The sequence below is a fragment of the Protopterus annectens genome, chromosome 10.part0 (assembly GCF_019279795.1).
Source record: "Protopterus annectens isolate FY-2018-M chromosome 10.part0, PAN1.0, whole genome shotgun sequence".
NCBI classification, from domain to species: Eukaryota; Metazoa; Chordata; order Ceratodontiformes; family Protopteridae; genus Protopterus; species Protopterus annectens.
In genome coordinates this window covers 225,814,854-225,835,298 of record NC_056744.1, presented here as the reverse complement: position 1 = coordinate 225,835,298, position 20,445 = coordinate 225,814,854, and the positions used below count along the sequence as shown (strand labels likewise).

The window sequence follows — 20,445 nt, the reverse complement described above, 5'->3', positions numbered from 1 at the left end:
TGAGTATAACATTCACAGTGCAAATGTGTTTGCCTTAATTGAAGCAAACAAAGTTTTACAGTTTTACTGTTTTGTTTTGTTTGTTACTAAGGCAAAATTTGAAATAAATCAGGTCATCAGTTGCTACATTCCCCTCTGGTAAAGCATTTAGTTTTACATTCTAAAAACCGTAGTAAAATATCAGTTCAATGTTCGGATGAATACTGTACAGCTAGCATTAAGATCAGAAAAGTCATTCACAAAGTAAAACATAGCATTTGTTACATTCATTCTTAATTAATTTTAGTAACTGCTTTAGCTAGTTCAGGCTCAGCAGTTTAAGGCAGGAAGCAGCCCTGGATGACATGCTAGGACATGCATGCACCCTGTTTGTGGTGAGTTGCAAATGTATGACTTCCAGTGGGTCTTACACTTTAACATGTCTGGATATGAGATTAGTCTTAATATAGACTGACACTCTTCCACCTTTAGTTCCCTCCTGTGCAGTAGCTGGTCTAAAGATGTAAAAGGCATTATATAACATTGCACTGCTGGGGTACTCTCAGTGACTTTAAACTATGTCTACATTACTACACAGACATCTACACTCTCCAGGGAGAGGAAGGCTTGCAGCAAGTCAAGTTTTTTGTTAAGACTTCTAGCATTGAGCAGTACGACCTTCAGGTTGTTCTTTCATAGGTTCACTTAAGTCAGTAGGTTTATCAGTTTGGCATTGCCTAAAAAAGGCACTAAGGGGTTGGAAAAGTTCTTTACTAATATCCAAAAGCCTAGAGGAGATAAGTGCAGACCATCCCTGGCAAAGCAGCATGGTCTTTCAACCGTTTCCTCCCAGGCTGTCAAAAGTGTACCCCCTGGATTGACACCAGAAGCTAAGCCATTTGTGATTTTCCACATCACCTTTGCACACCACCAGGTCTGCATATTACTGTTTTATGCCTGTTGTAATCTAATGTGACCTGGGAGTAGGAGAAGGAACCTGAGTACATGAGATGGACACAAGTTACAATACTGCAACATATGCAAGAAGGTGGTGTAACGAAAGATTACAGGATGCAGTTGGCCCCCATACCATGAGATTCCTGATATTTATGAATTAGTATTAGAGCAACTATAGCATGTTGAAATGTTTATTTGGAAATACAACTCAGTGTCACATTAACACAAGGACCAGTTTTCGTGTGATACTGATGAACTGCAGACCTTTGCATATTTGGTGATACTGTAAAGTGTAAATTGTACTATATGGTGATCAATACCATTAAATCATTTGTATGAATACTTCCTACTGCTTCTTTCTTTTAATTACATATATATATATTGTAAACCTCTGTGTTTGTGCAGGTTAGCATACCTTTTCTGGGAAGCTTTCTGTTATAAAACAAAGGTAAACATGCCATGATATCTGGTCAGTGCAGCACTTCTGTTTCCATGCATGCACACACAGTGTAAACAATATCCTTCTTTCTGTGTACACACAGTTAAAGTCACTGCTACTTATCCTGTCACTGTACAAGTGATACATCTCATAAGACTGTTGCTTTTATTGCTGTAGTGTGAGAAAAACATTTCCTTATGCCCCCCCAGTTCACTCTGTACTCCCACCCTTACTATGAGTAGCTGTTTTCTCACTCTGCTTGCTGATATTTGCCTGAACATCTGTGTAAATTCCACTGTCTGTTCATAAAGGTATTCAGACAGACAGTCATCATCATGATGGGTTTCTGTTCGGTCATGCTCCAGAAAACGTGTCTAAACAGCTAGAATTTAAACATTCAGTGCGTCATCCCTTTATATTTAACTTTACATTCGCCATGTATTTTAACCAAGCATCTGGGAGAAGCAGCTTATACTTCTTCTCAATTGTTCTTCTAGCTGCCTTTTTTCCTCCATGCCAGACATGCCTAGCCGTTCCCCTACCTGGTGACTTCATCTGAGATGACATTAGGGTAAGAGTTGCCCAGAGGTAGCTGTCACCTCAGCAACCAGGAGGCGCTTTGGTCCCTCCATCTCTGCTGTTGCTGATGATTCTACTGACATTGCTGTGAAAAAGGGTATCTTACTTACAGACAGACATATCTAGCTTAACCCTGGTCTGGGCCCCATAGAAGATTAGACATAAGTCAGTAGCTTTTAAGACATATATAAGGCTAAGTACGATTTCTTAAGAATTGGCTATGACCAAGGGTGCTCCATCTCATCAACTGTATCAGTTCTAGTTTAGCTCTGAGATTGGGGTCTGAAAGAAATATATCCAGCTAACCAAACTGGCAAGCATCCTCTCCATTCAGCGCTCTGCACTACTCCCTGACACTATGGAAGCATTTTCCACTACCCTATCCTCTCCTACTTGCAGTCACATAGGTACTGCATCACTGTGTGGAATTCAGTGTCCTCCCTCAAGGTCTTCAACATACACACACACACACACACACACACATGCACACACATACACAAGCTACCACTAGCAGCCTAGAATTCAAAGCCTATATCTCCTAAGTCAGTAGCGTGTTGTAAATTATTTATTTATTTATTTATTTTACATTTGTTAACCGGGCTAGTCTGGCTGGATACATGTCCATTTTCAGCAGAGGCCCATCTTGTGGTTGAGGAGATAAATTCAGGCACAAGAAAATACAGTTGAGTAAAGGATATCCCTTCACATACAATGGGTGCATCCATGTCCCCCTGTCCAGGCCTTACAACACCTCAGCCACTATACAAAATCAGGTGATGGACAAAAAGAGACTGAAAATATTGCCCTTAGGAAACCAGCATCGCAACGTTTGGCTCAAGGAAAATCCCATACATAAATCAGTCTTCATTGTGAATGTGAAAGGATGAGATACAAGTCAAGAACTGTGGCAGAAAAGTCAGAATGGATTCTTATCACTGCAACAAGATCATATGTTGAAATGTGTCACATGCTATAAAGAAGGACCACCACTGAAATGCACTAATCATTCATCTCTTTTAATACTACTGTGTGACTGCCTAAAGCCAGACTACAATGAATCAAGGCAATTATGGGACTTATTCAATCTACCATGGTACCATTTTCTTAGTAACCTTAACTATAAGGTATATACTAGAGAGAGGTCAGCAGATTTCAAGACATAGATACGGCTAAGGGTAACATCTTAAGAACTGAGATAAATAAGGGCTCTTTCAAATTAAATGGAGAAAACTGACCACAGAGTGGACATATCTGGAGAAAGAAAAAAGTTGAGATGCTTCAGACACTAAAAACAACCACAAAACCTTCTACAGTTACATCAAGAATTTCCACGGCAATACCCAGATTTGCACTGAGTTACTGCACAATGGTACCTCCTATACTTAGTCAACAGATATTGCCAACATACTGGCCAACAGATTCAGTGCCAACTTTACCCCCCCCCCAAAAGGACCAATCACAATACTGGAAGAATGACAGGCTTACTGCAGCACAGGTTAAAGCTGCATTGTCCAAGGCCAAGAATACAGCTTCCATGGGACATGACAATGTCCCTGGTTGTGTTCTACATTAACTATGCAGTGAACTGGCACCACACCTGTGTGCCCTGTTCAATCACAGCCTCACCTCAGGCTTTGTCCCTACAGAATGGTACACTGCTACAGTCATCCCTCTCCATAAAGGGGGAGCGACTACAGACCCTGGGAAATGCCACCCCATTAGCCTGATGAGTCTGACATGTAAGGTTATGGAGCACATCATCATGGACCTAATTAACAAGGATATAGGGAATCTCCAAACTCTGGATCCCACACAATTTGGTTTTGTGAAGGGTAGATCATGCCTGTTCAACCTGGTTGACTTCTTTGAGTCAGTCACCAGAGTTGTGGATGAGGGCAAGGCAGTTCATCCAGCCAACCTTGATCTGGCCAAGGCCTTTGATACCATTCCCCACTCAGGAATTATTGATAGACTCAACAAACTAGCCATCAATGCCTATATCACTAGGTGGGTTGCAAATTGGCTCACAGTGGAGTCCCACAGGGATCAATCCTGGGTCCTCTCCTGTTTGGCATCTACTTCTCAGAAGTACAGGCCAACACGGAGGGACTCTGGCTGACCAAGTTCACTGACAATTGCAAGCTGGGAGCCATTATTAACTCCCCAAGTGATGTAGACATCCTACAGAAATGCCTGACTGAGACCAATGACTGGTGTCGAAACCATGGCCTTAAGCTTAATGCCAAAAAATGCGTCATGATTCCCTTTGAGAAAAACTTAGTTCCCACTAAATGCCACATTGATGGTATCCCACTGAAGGTTTTATAAGAGATCTGGGGACACAGGTTGACAGCAACCTCTCCTTCAATCACAACATTGCCACTGTGGTCAGAAAGTCCTTCTCTGTGGCACATCTCATTACTAAGGGTTTTGTATCCAGGAAGAAGGAGGTCACTGTCTCCCTCTACTCTTCTTTCATTAGACCAATCATTGAGTATAATGCCCCATTTGGCATGTACCTCACTAAACACCTGCAACAGCTGGAAAGGCCACAAAAGTACCTCAAGAAGAGGATCCTAGGCCTTAAACACATGCCCTACATGGATAGACTCAAGAAACTCCAGCTTTTCTCTGTCTCACATCATCTATTAAGAGGCGATCTCTGCTTGACTTACAAAGCCATGTATGACCCAGCCTTGTTAGAAATGTTACATCTAAAGAAATCTCAATCCCTCCACATCATACACACACCAGAAACCTCAACCTCATTATCACAATCAACAGAACATGCTGAAGGGACAGGTTCATAACCCTGAGACTGCCTATGCTCTGGAATAGACTTCCCATACATGTCAAGCAAAGCAACTCACTGGCCCTTTTCAAGAAAAATCTTGATGAGTAGATGGGAAAAAGAAAGTTCATCCCGGGGATCACTCCAGTGGCTCTCCTTGATAGAGGCACCGGGAAATATCAGTGGCATGATGCCAGGGCACCTCTATGGGCTAAGCTTGTAAAGGCTCCACGGCCACTGGCCTAGTGCACACCTATCAACCTATTCACATACCCAAATGCCTTCCAACTGATAGACAGGCTTTACAGTCTTCTATCTATCTAAAAATATTTACTCAATCAATGTGAAGTGGAAGAAATGCCTTTTGGCCAGACTACTGCACAAGGCAATGTTCTACAATTCTGGACACTGGAAGATAAAAACCATGGCTCAGATTTGAGACTATTTTATACAATGTAGAACAGTTAATATGCTTGATGACATTTATGGTGCTCTGAACATGTGATGTAAGGTCAGCTGAAGTAGTTGATGATGCACGTGGAACTCAAGGTACATATAGTGAAACCTTGTTGTGCTTTAGTATTACAGAATGCATTGTGAATTCCAAACCATGTCATCACATCCAACATAATTGTAACGCAGTGTGTATAATTAACTCTCTTACTATGTCTTTAACAATTATTAATTCTGTACTACAAGGTAATGCTACCACTTTTCTAATACTAAATTTGTTAACATTTATATACCTTTAGATACATTTTAGCACGAAATGTAAATATTTGCAAAACATTGTTTTCCTGATACCAGATATAATTGGCAGTTTCAGTAGTGTAACTCCCTTTGGTGCAGAAGACTGTAGGTTCTACTCCCACACCAAGCAGACTGACTGCCGACACTGCAGTGCAGCACAAGGGGATGCTGCATTCCTGAGTGTGCCATCCTCTGGATGGGACATTAAAATCGAAGCCCCATCTGCTTGAATTAGTGGTAGCTCATGTGAATGTAAAAGATCCCAGAAAACCTTTTGAAAACAGTAGGGGGTCCTATATTTTTAAACATGTTCACAGTATTTACATAATATCTACAATATTTACACCATTTGCAATATTATACACACCACACTATATTATTTAATATACCCATTTCTATCTACCATTTATACAGAAATTCAATATTCTTATTACATTATTGACGCTCACTCCATTTCCAAAGGCAGAATCTTATTTTTCCAACATGGCTGCCAAATCCCATTTCACAGTAAACATTATCTCTTTCACTCTGAGTCTAAATAATACATATTACATTAAACATTTTCTTAGTCTTATATACATATTCCTTGCTTCTATTTATATTAACAACCACATTAAATCATGCGAAAATTAATATCATTCACAGACCTTTATCTCAAAGTATTCTAAGTCACCTAATTTTTTCCATAATTTTACAATTCTTGCACACTTCAAAAAATGCATGTAATGCTGCTTCAGATTTATAACAATTACATATTCTTTCTTTTCATTTTTTTATACAGCATGTTGGTCTTTACTGGTAATTTACTTAAAGTCAATCTCTATAAAAATCTTGACATTCTATTATATTCTTAACTCTTTCTGTTCTTGCTTTTATGGCTTTGGTTTTCTCATCATGTAAATCTTTCCACTTGCACACATAATAATGTTTACACATAAGACTTTTTACCATATTTGTCTTTCATTTTCAATTTCATCTATCTTTATTTTCTATAATAATATCTCTTTCTGATAAAGGTACATTTCAGTGTTTATACTATGTCTTGCTCTTTTAAAATTTATCAAAATAAAAATAAGCTTCTTCATAGCGAACGCAAAAGCACTTACCTGTTTTCATTTTTCTTTTGATTTTATTAAACATTTAAGGATTTTATATTATCAGCCATGGTATCTGTCTGTGGAGGTTTTTGCATTTATTTTTATTTTGGTTCTTGTATTTGTACCTCTCAGACACTTAACCCGAGTAGTGTGCTTTTGTTTGTTAATCTTCTAATCTTTTAAAATTTATAACTAACTTCCATTGTCTCTCATATTTTCATTTTAATATTTTAGTTAGTAATTAATCATTATCATCTTCTAATCTCTTAAGTACTTTACAAAGATTTAATATACACCACTGGACTGATTAGTCCTAAACCACCCTCCTCTTTAACATATAAAGTCGCTGTTTTACACAGTTTAACCTAGAACCCCATATAAACAAAACTACGTTACAAATGTCTTTTTCATATTCTAGTGGTAAACTAAATGCAATAGCCAGTCATGCCATTTTTGTCATTAATATTTATAAATATTTTTCTTAAATGATGACCTAAAGGTATACCAAAGCATACATGTATTTCTCATCTTCTCTATCAACTTCTTCTTCCACTGTATGTCTCTTATTTCTTGCTTTCCAAAGTGTATTCCCAAAGCTATTTCTTCCATATTAAATTCAATTTCTCCTGACTTCCCAGTACATCTAAACCTTTAATCTTTTCTAGGTTCAAATACAAACCTATAGCATTTAAACATTTATTTAATTAGTTCAATACTACTATTATTCATTCTTTATTCTCTATTACAATCATTCTTTCCATATTCATTGTAACAAGTACTATATCATCTATACAGACTGAAAAAATAGGCATACTAATATTCTATTTAGTAACATATTCTTTCTTCATATTATGGTTTATACAAACTAATACCACATTCATTACTAGTATAAAACTTAAACTACTTAACAGCCTTGTCTTATGCCCCTCCTAATTTTTATTTCCTGACTTAACCACCCATTTACCAAAAATGTTATTATATTATATTCATAGGCAGTTACACATACATTTTTTATCTTTGTACTGATATTATATGACTGAAATATCTCCACAATATTTCATGTTGTATAGAATCAAAAACCTTACTTAAATCACCAATCATTTTTTTTCATTTGTTCTTTCCTATATATACAGTCATCTACCAATTCTCTATAGGTTAATAATTCCTGACTTCCTTTACCTTTAATACTATATATCATTGTCTCTATTACATTATGAATCTTAACTTCCATTCTTTTCTGTATGATTTTCATAAGAATCTTATAGTCTGTATTATTCAATACCACTGGTCTACAGTTCTGCGTTTCCTTTCTATCCCTTTTTTCTATATAAACTATAGAATACCACTGCATAATTTTTTATATGTAAATTCTTCTCTTAGTCATTTATTCAATACTTCCAAAAAAGCATTTTTTCCATACTGACATATCTTCATACATTTGAAGCGCTATCCCATCAGGTTCTCCTGTTGATTCCACATTAACTGTTGCTAATATTTTGTCCATTTCTTCTAAAACTATTTCTCTTTCTAATTCCTTATCATCCTGTTCTGAAAGCATTTTACATCTTCTGCTTCTTCCCCTCTATCTTTTTCCTTTAAACATTTCTTTTACATACGCTACCACAAACTTCATTATTTTTCTTTCATTTCTCTTATTATACTATTAACTTCTTCAACTGTTTAACTGAAATATGGAGTCACTTCTTTTCTTTCTTGCATGAAATATATTGTTTATATAATAAGCATTTAATTTTCTTTTGATTCATTTTGTTTAATTCTTTCTTCTTTACTACAAAAGTCTATATAATTTCTTTCAATATTATTGAATGCCTCATTACTTACCTTACCATAATCTTTATGTACTTCTCTCCTATTTTATAATTGCCAGCCTATATAACATCTTATATTTTCTTTAAATACAATCCACAATTCAGAATCTTATAAAAACCTCTCATAGCAATGTAATTATTCCAAAGCATTATAACTATATTTTTCTTTCTTTTTCTTATTTTTCTCATTCGACCTCTTTATTCCTTTTCCTATTGTATATATTTTTCTTTATTTCAATCTCTAGCCAAATAGCAACATGATCCGAAAACCCTGTTTCCATCATGCCTTCCTCTGTTGTCTCTATTCCTGATAGAATCAAGTAATAATCTATTTCTGTTCTGTGCTCCCCTACTATATGTATACATACTAGATTCCCATAAATTAAATTTTTCATACTTAATTACTTCTAAAATTGTATTCAATATCTCCACCTTTTCTCTTTTTTCTTCTCAAATCCCAAAGTCCCCTACAGTTATAATATCCATATTGACTGTTAAATAATCTAAAATTCCTTGAAACATATTTCCCTTCCCCTACTTGTGATGTCTGCATAACGTGCAGTAATTCTGTATACTTGTTCTTTCCATATTACATCTAAAATTATTACTCTACCCATTATGACTGATGTCCCATCTAATATTTTAACTGAGTCTTTATATAAAATACATACCTGTACAAATCTCACTTCCCAAATTCCATACTACGTTACATTCCCATAGTCTTTCTGTTTCTAATCTTTCGTTCTTATTTAAAAATCTTATATCTTCCAAGATAGTCACATCTGTGTCAAGTCTTTTGCATAATTCCAAAATACCTAATCTTCTAATAAAGCTCTTCATACTATTTACATCTACTAATCTACAGTTATCCTTCTCTCTCTCTTTTTAGTATTATTTCTAAATCATTTCTTTACCTTACTCATCCTCTTTCTTTTTCTTTTATATTTGTTCCTATACATTTTTTCATTTTTCTTACCCTTTAACTAACTGATTTTTTCTCTTCCTTTACTCCATTCCATTGCACATCTTCATTATGACTTATTTCTGAACCTTCTTCTATTTCTTTATCTTTATTAATGTATCCCCTCTCTTCTCCACCTTTCTCTTTATAATCTCCCTCTCCCACCATTTCTTGTTCTGTTTAGGTTGCTCTTGTTCTTTTTCTTTTTAATGAATGTCTGACTCCCCTTCTACAACAGCCACACTTTCTTTACAATCTATCCACGTCACCATTTTTTTAATATTTACAGCATTTCAATTCAGATTTTTTTGGCATTGTGCCCCATTTTTCCACATATATAACTTTTTTTCCACAGTTACGGATTAAATGATCTGATTTCTCACACACAAAATAAATATTCCTTAGGTTGACTGCAATATTTCATAACATCTTTATCACATTCGACATTTATGATACTAAGAATATGTACAATAGTTTTATGGTCCATTTTCAATATCACATTACAATCCCCCTGTCAGTAAACCTCTATTATCATAAACTTTTAAAATGTATTTAACATCTTTAAAAATTTTCTTTAAATGTCCTTTTAAAATCTCTGTCCACTTCCATTCTGAATTGAATATGTCTTTTTTTCTTGTTTTCTCTATCAAATGCTTTAAACACACACCTGTTCCATGGATAACAGTCTTTCATTTTTTCATATTCACCTAAAAAATCTTTCCATTATGTTATCAGTCTCAAATATGTGACAAAAAAATTTTCTTTCTTAATTTGAATAAAAGCTCAGATGCCTTTGCACCTAAAAGCATTAAAACATTATCCTAAACGTTATACCTGTGTTTGCCTTCTTTACTAGAATTTCCTACAGTGAATTTTTTTCACCTTTACCCCCTGCATTGCTTGCATATTTTTTTCTTTAATTTGCATCCTCTCAGCATTTCTGCTTAGGATTTTTGTTGTAATGTTATGTACTTCTTCCATTTGAACTGTATCCATAATGTTACATCAAGAATTTTCTCTCACAGTCTCAAGCTCACTTGCATTGAGCATATCCATTAATAAATCTACCCACAACCCCACAAATGGCCGGTTGAAATAATACATCCATTAGCTAGTTTCTCTTCTTCCATAAATAAATGCTGCTGAAATAATTCCTCTGAATCAGTAAAAGACTCAACTGCCTTTTCTCTCCTTCCCTTCCGTCCCGCATCTCCATTATCACATAAAGAAGATTCAGCCATCTTCTCTTCTCTCCCATCAGTAACCACATCCTCAGAAACCCACTCAGAAGGCTTTTCTACCTTATCTTCTAACTTGTCCCCCATATAACCATAGTTCAGAAGGCTCACCTGCCTTCTCCTCTGTCCTGCCGACTTCTGGCATCATATTCATGACACCTGAAGGCTTGACTGCCTTAACAGAAACAATATTAACACAGCACAAATCCTGTGGTTCCATTCTTCTGCCTCTCTGCTTCTCCAACTGCCACTGTGCCCAGAATGGAAGCAGGAAGCACGAGATCGTGTAACTGTCCTACTCACAACAGCAGAGTAGGGGAAGTTCTGCAATGCCCATGACAAATTTCCCCTATTAGAATAAATACCACTTTGGGGCTCCCCTCATAACAGGCTACTAGCCTAGTGAGACTAACCCAGTCAACAAAGGAAAAATAAAATAAATAAATCAAAAATAGTGGTATGTGAAAGCGACAGTGTTACTCAGAATTACAGTAAGATAAACACTATATTTGCACATTCTTTTTCATTCAGTCTGTTAAAATTTGGAGTAGCTACATTTTTTAAGGTATTTACTGGTGAGTCTCAAAGTAAACGTAAAAGTAATTAAAGGGCCTTTTCTTAATACTGCTACTCAAAATGTGACGTATGTCAGCTGGTGTAGTATTTCAGGGTGCTTATGGAGCACAAGACACATTGTTTCGAAGAGCATGCAATGCCCAATTCTGTTACTAGTGTTCAATATCCACGCAGTACAGAATTAGTATTTCTGGTACTTCAGAAATCGATGCATAGGTGCAACACATACAATTTACAGGTGGGCTTGTTTGTCATAGTTCATTCACTGAGATAAGCTATAGTATTTGGTGTTTCTCAGAAAGATATACTCATACATGCATTAGTGTGTGTGCTTGTGCCTTTATACATTATTCCAATTAGAATAGCTGTAGTGTGCAATAGTGTTTCTTGCTTTCATGATCCATTCAGTAATAGCAGGTGAAGTCTTAGGCTATGATGATATTTTGCCAGATGCATGCCAAGAAACTAGGTGCAGTGTCTGTCCTTGTGAACTACAAGATATGTGAAGGTACCCCAAGAGATCAGGTGCATGCAGTCCAAGTGCATGTAATTTGTAACAATATTACTTTTTGGCTTACTTTGCACAATTGATGAAGAAATAATGCGATTAACAGCATGACTGGTACACAGAATCTATGCATTAAGATGGTGTGCAGTTTGTAAGAATATTTTTGTCACTTGGCATGAGTTACGAGTGGGTACAGTGTCTGATAGCATGGCTGGTGCTCAAAATGCATACATTAAGAGGACCTGCAACTTGTAAGAATGTTCTGGTTTTATTCACTTGCACAATGTAAGAAAAGGTACAATTACTGAGTGTGACTGATGGTCAGAACCAATATAATAAGAGCACTTGAAGCTTGTAAGAATGGTCCAGTTTTCCTCACTTTGCACAATTAAGAGCACATACAAGACTAAAATTGTGACAGATGCTTGGAACGCATGCATTAAGTGGGCCTGCAGTGCCTGGTGACACTCCTGCTGCTCATAATGCATGATGTTCACAGTGCTGCAGTGTATGGTACTCATCTTCCCAATAAATCAAACAAGAGAAAGTGCAATGTCTTACGGCACCCTTGCTGCTCTGAATACATGCAGTGAGAGTATGTTCCCCTGGTGCTCAGAAACCATGGTGATAGGAATAGCTGCTCTGTAACAGGCATTCCACTTGTTCAGGCTGCATGTTTTTTTAACAATAGTTTGACGATATGAAGCAAAGTAACGGTGCCTTAACTATAATACTCCCATGTAATTCAGATCAAGGTCTCAATAATTTCACACATTAAAAACTTAAGTAATCAAAAACAGGATTTTCAAATTCAAAATTGTTTATGCCTTTTAAAATATACAGTGTACTTTTACAAATTCTTTTACATACAATGATATATTCCAGACCATACAAAAGTGCTGACATAACTGAAAATATACATCATCCACATATTTCAAATATGCATTTCCCATAATCTAGTGTCATTGCTAGTTATTAATGAATAGATCTGTATGCAAAACAGTATTACTTTCTCTCTGTACTATGTGTATGTGGTTTGTCTGCCTTTGGAATGGGCCTGGCTAATCAGTTTTGTGGAACATTTTGGACCACATTAAGCCACAATTTGGTGGCTGTTGCTTAGGTACAGTGACGAAGACCACATACAATTTAAAGGAACCCTAAGTGTTCAGCTGCATTTTTTACTTATTTTTTTAATCATATGCAGTTATTAAACACCAGACTTGACTCTTATGATCAATATAGCTACAGCTAGTTAATGGCCAGACAAAGTAATTTCTTTACACAAAAATGTTATATCCCTGAGTTTCTTGCAGACTTTCATACCTGGAGTCAAAATCAGTTAAGTAAATATAAAAGAGACGTATGTGTCTTGCAGTGTTTCCACCTTTCAGACAGTATGGAGGAGGAAATGTTATGCAGTAACAGACAGGACTGCACTAATGCAAGCGGTCCATTTATCTGTGATTAACTATTACAATAACAAGCCCAGGAGAAATGAATGCAATACCACAGGATTAGGGTCATCTGCGAAAAGTATCTGTTATCTGCAATAGCTAGCAAAAAGTGACATTCTACAATGGACTGGGAGAGCTGTTTATTAGCTATACCAGTATCATCTGCTAATGTTTGAGATGTTGCACAATTTAAAACAAAATACAGATAAAAACTGCATGTAAAGGAGTAATATGGACTATTTAAAAGACTGACAAGATAAAGCAAGATATACAAAATGTACATAAATCAACATCCACTGTCTATATTTAAGAAACACCATTAAAAAGGGATTGAGTTGTTTCCATGAAGCCACTAGAAACCTGCTGATTTGCTCTTGATATCTGAAAATGGATGCTAGTGATAAGAGCCGGTCTTACACATAGGAAAACTAGGCTACCACTTGGGCACCGTACTTTGTGGGGGTGCTCTTTTCAATGCATTTTTTTTACAGTAAGGAAATATGTTTTTTTTTTCTCTAAAAAAAAAACATAAACTATGCCACCTTGCAACAACAAAATGCTTCCTACCTTGACAGGCACCCTGGGGAAGGTGCTCTGTTTGACTTGACCATTCAAGCTGAGCAATGTCAGGTTGGACCTAGAATTCTAGTCAAGCAATGTCAGGTTAGACCTAGCATTCTAATTAAGCAATGTCAGGTTAGACCTAGCATTCTAATCAAGCAATGTCATGTTAGACCTAGCATTCTAGTCAAGCAATGTCAAGTTAGACCTAGCATTCTAGTCAAGCAATGTCAGGTTAGACCTAGCATTCTAGTCAAGCAATGTCAGGTTAGACCTAGCATTCTAATTAAGCAATGTCAGGTTAGACCTAGCATTCTAGTCAAGCAATGTCAGGTTAGACCTAGCATTCTAGTCAAGCAATGTCAGGTTAGACCTAGCATTCTAATCAAGAAATGTCATGTTAGACCTAGCATTCTAGTCAAGCAATGTCAAGTTAGACCTAGCATTCTAGTCAAGCAATGTCAGGTTAGACCTAGCATTCTAGTCAAGCAATGTCAGGTTAGACCTAGCATTCTAATTAAGCAATGTCAGGTTAGACCTAGCATTCTAGTCAAACAATGTCAGGGTAGACTTAGCACTGAAGCCCGTGAACTGAGCATTTGCATCAATATGATGCTTTGTTTTTAAGTAAACGTGTCGGTAATGGTTGGTAAGCAATGTCATGTTAGACCGAGCATTCTAGTCAAGCAATGTGAAGTTAGACCTAGCATTCTAGTCAAGTAATGTCAGGTTAGACCTAGCATTCTAGTCAAGCAATGTCAAGTTAGACCTAGCATTCTAGTCAAGCAATGTCAAGTTAGACCTAGCATTCTAGTCAAGCAATGTCAAGTTAGACCTAGCAATCTAATCAAGCAATGTCAGGTTAGACCTAGCATTCTAGTCAAGCAATGTCAGGTTAGACCTAGCATTCTAGTCAAGCAATGTCAGGTTAGACCTAGCATTCTAATCAAGCAATGTCATGTTAGACCTAGCATTCTAGTCAAGCAATGTCAGGTTAGACCTAGCATTCTAGTCAAGCAATGTCAGGTTAGACCTAGCATTCTAGTCAAGCAATGTCAGGTTAGACCTAGCATTCTAGTCAAGCAATGTCAGGGTAGACTTAGCACTGAAGCCCGTGATCTGAGCATTTGCATCAATATGATGCTTTTTTTTTTTTAAGTAAACGTGTCGGTAATGGTTGGTGTCTGGATATTCTGCCAAATTCTGGACAGTGAGAGGAATGATGTGATTGTGAGATAGAACAAGCAGTTAGGTAAGTACTATTACTTTTTTTTTTCTCTGATGCTGGCAGTGATCAACCAGACATTTTCTGCAATAATTACGGCAGGCTTCCAATTTGTGCAGAGCAACTTGGAATAATAATGTGTGGGCATGTGACAAGTTAAACTTGTCTGTGATTTATGTGGAAAAACTATATAGTCATCTGGCCTATTGGCTCCAATGGCTGGTTTGGGAGGGGGGTGGCCATAATCTTCAACTGTCTTTGATTTTGCCTCAATTTTTTTTCTCTCCTTCCCAAATTCCTAGTAAAACTGGAAATTTGGGTGAAAGGGTGGTGGATTACACCTAATAAATAAGGACAATAATTGTACTTCATATTAATAGTTTTAAAAAAATGTCCCCGATTATGTTTAGATTGTTACATGATTCCGGAGGTAACAGGTTGAGAGCTCTGGGACTGGGGTTGGCTGGAATAAAGCAAAATTAGATTGCTGACTATCGGCCTGCTGGTGTTTGCTTGTTATTCTAGCTTTGCAGGGCTAGTCAGATTTGTGTGTCCATCATGGAATATTTTAACATGCGGAAACTCTGTCTGAAACAAAGGTGAGATGTATGACATGGCCACTCCCTTTTATGAAGATCTGACATCTGAATTTTGTACAGCTATGGCTAAAACTACTCAGTGGGGGTTGTCTGGAAGTAAGTAACTGACTCTCTTGTCACTTGCTCAATTTATAGTTATTTATCAAAAAGGAAGGGGGGGTAAAATACATCACAGAATACTTGAACCTTCAGATCTTCTGGGCTTCTGGGAAGGGGGGTCTGGTGGTCTCCACACATTAAGGCTATAAAAGTGGATTTTCACATGGGCTTACTAGTGGTCTCTACCCTGAACCCCACCTAGACTAAAAACAGCCCTGCTCAGCGGTGTACATAGAATGTATCTCTAGCTTGCATGGGAAGCTGGGGATGGTGTCATTATTTCTTTAACTTTCCCCAAAAACCTTGAGGGATGATGTCATAATTTTTTAACTTTCCCCATAAATCTCAGAGGTCATGGTTATGTGTTGGGGTGGGTCACTATGGTCATTATTTAAAATGTCCTCACATTTCAGAAGAGTGCATAGAGGATCACTTGTACAGTAGCAGTGCACTGTCTAGTTACAAGCATTATTGTAACTATTATATTTTTTTAAAATTTCCTCACAATCAAATATCACATGCATACACGGGTGGCTATTACTTGGGGGGTGGGGGAGAGAAGCATTCTGTTTATACATCTGACTGTAAACATATTGTATTTGTTTTTACAGGTTTGTCCAAATCTGACATGAGAGGGTTACACAGAAGGTGGCTGTCTTAGGTTGTTTAAACCAAAAACTGTAGAATGCACCTCACAGCATCTAGAACCCTAATGCCTTAATGGAATTATTTCCAACATCGTTATCGGAGAGCGGTCTTGCCAAATTAAAATGTGTTGAATGCATAAATAAATGCAGGAGCTAAGAGTAAAGCAAAGTGTGAGAAAAACGTAGAAAAAAGTAATCTAAATGGTGTGAGTAGGCCATGAGAGAGGGCTGAATGATTCATGTGTCTGTGCATGGGGGGGCTGTGGAATTTTTCTGCCTATGGTGCCATTTTACCTCAGGCTGGCCCTACCAGTAAACTGATTTATTAATTTTCTGACCTCTTGCCTCACAGAGATACTGATACGAATGAGATACATATGTCTCAACTCTACAGATTTTTGCAGAGTGTCCAGATTTTTGCTTCATATTTTTGGTTTGTTTTTCATAAAATTGTGGTTTACTGGCAAATCGTTAAAGATTGAAGTCAGAAAATAATGGCAGACATTAAAGTTTCAGACTTCATACTCTTCAGGAAATGCATAGTAATATAAAACCTGTTATTCTATCAATTTGTAAGTTTGTAAGAGCAATATTTATAAATTGTCCCTATTTTTGGGCCTTTGTCCTCCTATTTTTATGGCTTTGTCCAGATTTATTGCTGTAACAGGTTGAGAGGTATGCACAGACCACTCTTTCACCAATTATGTTATTCCCACAGTGCAGGCTATCATGATGTGTTATGCATTTTTCTGTGCAAGTTTCAAATTTAATGCATGGTTGTACTAGTATAAATAACTGAAATTAATTCTCTCCAGAACTTTTTCTTACAGGTCTTTACTTTAGAGGGTAGGTGATAGTAAACATTGAACCTGTTTGTCCGTCTGTCTATTGGCACTGTTCCAGGGAGGTTCAAGGGCAAAAAAAAGATTGGCAGAGGAAGTTCAGTGACTGGTTCTGCAACCTATTTGAGTGACAGAGGCACACCAAGGACAGGATGTGCCAAGGGCAAGATGTGTCAAAGCTGAGGCAACACCCAGCCCAGAAAGCAGTTTATATTTTTCAGCAAATAAAAACAGGAATAAAAATTTATACATTTTTTACAAAGCAGCATACAGCTAAAAAATGTTCTAGAGAGTAAAGAAGATTTAGTTGCAGGGTCTGTCTGTTATATCTTACACTGCAGGTTTTAGGGTACAATTACCTTTTAGCACAATGGCTATCATTGCCACACCTTACTGCATATTTGTTAGATTAGGGATATATATATATATATATATATATATATATATATATATATATATATATATATATATCAGCTATTTATAAAAACATTCAAACCAGCACAGTTCAAAACTGAATCTGAAAGGTTATACATGTCACTTTAGAAAGTGCATACAACTTTCAGAATCATTTCTAGCATACAGGCACTGGCCTCTGGAGGCAGTTCACATGCAGGGTTCTCTGTGGGTACCAGTAAAAACTATACAAGCAAACCATAGTCCATCACCCCCAGTTAAGTAATATTTTTAAGGTGGTGTACATTAGATGCTAAGGGGAGCAGAAAGAAGTTAGAACTATGGAGTAGGAATTTAGAAGGAGTCAAGGAACCATGAGGAAATGGGGAAATGGCACAGGTAGGTGGATAACGTGCTGGAACCTAAAGATAATTTCATAACACAGAAGAAATACACTGGTATATGAGTACATGGAGAAATGACATTATATAAATAAGGAAGAATGGAGTCAGGGATCAGCTGCACTAAGGAGAAGCCTGCAGAGACTTACCAGCAGAGAAGAAAATCGGTGTCTGGATGCAGTGACAACAGGCCAATAGTTACAATGTCAACATTAAATGGAGTCAGACAACAGAATAGGAGAATGCAGTCAGAAATGACAAGCAACCATTGTACCAAAAAAAAAAAAAATCACTGGATACAGAAAGCTAAGACTGCACTAAATTAGATTCTGTGGTATTGAGTCACAGCAGGAGACTGGCCTTCATCAATGAGTATACCAACTGTTTTATTATTAAAACAAAAGTTTTGTTCATGCAGCAACTCATATGTATGGCTGGGGGTGAAGAATTTGCTGCACCTGTGTATCACCATTTATTTTTATTTATTTATTTAATTTACTTTCTTGTTTGCTTGCCTGTCTGTGCTGTGGGGGGGGGGGGGTTGAAAGTTCAACAGTCTCTCTGGTTCAGTTTCAAAGTTGCCTAATTTTGAGCCAGGTGACCCTCACCATACAACAGTGGATGACTGGGTCACCCTGGCTGAATATGGCATGGAAGAGCATTCTGAGGTTTGAATGAACCTGCTCACAGATTTGAACATATAAAGTCTTGCAAAGCCCAACTGCAGAAGCAGTCACAGGGTATTAACTACCAGCTATTGCTAGTCCTGGTAGAGGTAGCATGCATGCACAACATCTTCAACCCCCTACCATATATGCCCTGGACCTTTCCAGAAGATCGACATGAGGTGCTACACCTACAGCTGAGGCTGTGTCCCAGCAAACAGTCACACCACCACTGGTTGAAGAACATCACACACACACACACACACACACACACACACACACACACACACACACACACACACACACACACACACACACACACACACACACACACACACACACACACACACACACACACACACACACACACACACACACACACACACACACACAAACACACACACAATCACACAGACACACACACAATCACACACAGTCACATACACACACACACACACACACTCAAACACACAAACGCACACACACACACAGTCACATACACAGACACAAACACGCACACACACCCACACACAGACACACACACACACACACACACAAATGCACAAAACACACACACACACACACACACACAATCACACACATACACACACACAATCACACACATACACAATCACACGCACACAAACCCATACACACACACACACACACACACACACACACAGACACACACACACACACACACACACACACACACAAACAAACACACATACTGCCTGACAGGCCTTGGAAACACCTATATCCTCCCCCCTCCCAATCCTAGCCCATTAAAGCACCTGTGGAGTTCTGTGTTGTCCTCCTCCTGCAATGGATCCCTTTGCTGTAGCTGCCTCCTTAGTATCATATTATATAAGACTAGACACAAGCACAAGGACCATACTGCAGGGAGCTACCTGATGAATATGGACAGTGAAAGCATGCCTTCAGTAGCACAGACATTTCAGGTATGCTTCTGGTATGTGAACCTGCAGAATTGTGCCCCTGCTCTGCTTCAGTTTGGGGCTGTCTAATGGGTGTCATCAGCCAGGGTTCCACTGCATATTCAGCATCACCAATAAGACAACCCTGTGGGAAATCACCCCTTGAAAAAGGCCGATACAAGTCATGGGCGTGCCATATGTGGGAGTTGTGGAAACTGCCTGCATACATAGTGTAGATGTGCATTACAGATGACCTGGCAGTTGGAGTCATGAGCATTACAGTCCACTTGACAATTGGAGGGATGAGCATTACAAACCACATGACAGTTGAAGTGATGAACATTACAGACCACTTGACAGTTGGGAGTGATGAGCATTACAGACCACCTGGCAGATGGTGTGATGAGCATTACAGACCACTTGACAGTTGGAGTGATAAGCATTAAAGACCACCTGACAGTTGGAATGTAACTCTTAGTAATTCACATACTTCCATCCTATTTCCCCAGAAGGGGCGTTGATTTCAATATGGGTGCCATCTATGCCTGTCAGAACTTTATGGAAATGAGCTACATCATAGAAGCTCCATATGGTATTGGATCTCTCTTCCATGGCATGTGAAAACCACATACAGTCCACATGTTGCAGAATAACTTGGCATATTATTATTATTATTATTATTACTGTCAATGCCTGAGATACCCCCCACTACATCCCTAGTAGGTCACTGTAAGATTTCTGTAGCTAGTACACATAAAGCCACTCATGCCTCAGTACCCAATGGGATTGGTAGCCTATGACTCACAGTGGGCTTCATAGGAGGGCCACACATGTCCACTATGTCCCACATGGTGTCCCTATCCACTTGGTAGCAGTCCACAATGTTGGTGTCATGGACTGCATGATATGTTAGG

At 37.8% G+C, this 20,445-nt stretch overlaps 1 long non-coding RNA gene across 2 annotated transcripts in view; it reads right to left on the bottom strand.

Moving 5' to 3' along the window:
* LOC122813037 overlaps positions 1-20,445 on the bottom strand; it is a 532,484-nt gene that overhangs the window by 164,671 nt on the left and 347,368 nt on the right. The window lies entirely within an intron of this gene.